Below are 2,500 nucleotides of genomic sequence, written 5' to 3' on the forward strand. Positions count from 1 at the left end.
GAACTGACTGTAGCTGGAGAGAGAGAGAGAGAGAGAGAGAGAGAGAGAGAGAGAGAGAGAGAGAGACAGAGAGAGAGAACTATACTTACCTGTTGTTTATTCGATGTACTGAATATTGAATGAGGTTGGAAGAGAAAGGGATTTAATCAAAGAAAACGGAATTCATCGAGAAGGGAGGGGAAACTACGTTACCCCTTTCTTTGTATGTGATACCGTCGGAGCCGGACCCCTTTTTGAATGGAAATTAACACGAGTCACTTACAGAGATGCCGGTGATGGCACCTTTACAGCCCCTTCTGTATTTCTCTTTTCTTCAGATTCCGTTATTTCCTTTCAAGTTAGTATATTTTTTTTCTTTTTTAGCTTAAAGTATAAAAGATTCTCTTTACTTCAAAAGTTTCACGTTTTTTATCACCTTTATTTCATATCTTTTGGTTAACTTTTTGCATTCTTTTAATTACTATTTCTCTTGTTTCTTATAGTAACATTTTTCTCCTCTACACTAATATCTTTAATTCATGCTCTAACCTAACAATACATCTTTTAAAATCTTGATATTTACTTCATTATTTTCTTTCCCACTTTGATGATTCTTTCTCCTCTCATTCTTTTCTCCCTGTACTACCTTTTCTTCTTACCGTCTTCCTCCAAGATTTTTCAAACGACTCTCATAGGGGTAAGATATATATATACCGCATAAAGACAGGAAGACTGTAGATTCTTCAAAAGGGGCCCATTCACAAAGGATCCCAACATTTCAAGGACTCTATAGGATCAAAAGAATTCACGGTATTTGGCACAGAAGAGCTGCATTGCACAAGGATTCTGTACCTGTCAAGTCGTAATATACTTGTTCAGTGGCTACTTTCCTCTTGGTAAGAGTAAAAGAGGCTCTTTAGCTATGGCAATGCAGCTCTTCTAGGATGACACTCCAAAATCAAACCATTGTTCTCTAGTCTCGGGTAGTGCCATAGCCTATGTACCATGGCCTTCTACAGTCTTGGCTTAGAATTCTCTTGCTTTAGTGTACACTCGGGCACGCTTTTCTATCTTATTTCACTTCCTCTTGTTTTGTGAAGTTTTGTATAGTTTGTATATGAGATCTAATTTAATTTTTTTACTGTTCTAAGGTTATTTTGTCTTGATTGTTTATTTCTTCTCCTGTGGTTTAATTATTTCCTTGTTTCATTTCTTCATTGAGCTATTTTTTTCCCGTTGTAACCCGTAGGTTGAAAGAAGATTGCTTTTCCAACTAGGTTTACGGGTTAGCTTATAGTAAAAATAATAATAATAATAATAATAATAATAATAATAATAATAATAATAATAATATGCCTAGAGATTTCCAGTTGGACACTGGAATTCATGGCACACATGACTCGGAAGTAGTGCCTTCGGTCACACCCTTACTGAGCGATGAGTAACAAAACAGCTAGTACAGGAAGAGGTAGCAGACGTGGTGAGCGGGAGTAAAACGCAAACTCACCAAGCAGCGAGGGAGTGATAAGGGGCACTTCCTTGGAGACGGGCTTGGGCGCTGATAATATGCAATATGGTCAGTCTCTAGGGCGTTGTTACTGTACCTTACCTCTATCATTCATGAGCGACCTTTAAACTGTACATTTCTACGTAGTGGCACAACTTGATTCTTGAAAATCCTAGACAGAGAATCCTCATGAAAAACAACGTCGCTGGGTTTGTAAACCTGTGATCATAAGTATATATATATCAATTTTACGAAGTGCTGTTAACCAAATAATATTTTTATATACAGCTCCCAAAGAATTGCACCCTAATAAATGAAGCTCAAATGCATGTAATCTTTTAGTAAAATTTTTGAATGGAAATATGAAAGGGAATTATACAAGTGATTTGAAGAATAACCCTACGATTAAATAAAAAAACGTCAAATAAACATTAAAAAATACTGAAATTTGTATCAAGATCATGTAAATATTCACAAATTCTTACAATTCGTTTCCCAGAATACAACTTGAGGCATAAAACCCTTTTTAACCACATAGAAATTCCAACTAATCTTCTTCGCATGAAATGAAGCAGGTATATTTCAAGGTGTGAAATCTATACGGAATAAATAGCAAATAACAATCCGAACTTACCTTAAAAATGACATGTATTTCCAGCAACCCATTACACGCGAGAATGGGAAAGCATTTCAAAACATGCCATTCTGCCGGGTTGAAAGAGCACAGGACGCCAGAAATTCGCAGAAAATAAATTTCACGAGTTGTTTTAGAATGATGGATGGTAACTCATGGGCTCCAATTCTCTTTCTGAGAATTCTGGGGCACGATAAATTTGCGGTACTTTATATTAGTGAATTTTCACTCATAATTTTTAACCTACTTTCTATGCAGGAATTCCTTCCTCGTGATTCTGTGGAATCATATATTCGCGAATTCTTGTGCCGTGTTTTCACGGTGGCTTCTATAATGCAAATTCTGTTATCATGAAATCAGAGTTCTTTGAATTCACCTTG

The sequence above is a fragment of the Palaemon carinicauda genome, chromosome 25 (genome assembly GCF_036898095.1).
Source record: "Palaemon carinicauda isolate YSFRI2023 chromosome 25, ASM3689809v2, whole genome shotgun sequence".
NCBI lineage: Eukaryota > Metazoa > Arthropoda > Malacostraca > Decapoda > Palaemonidae > Palaemon > Palaemon carinicauda.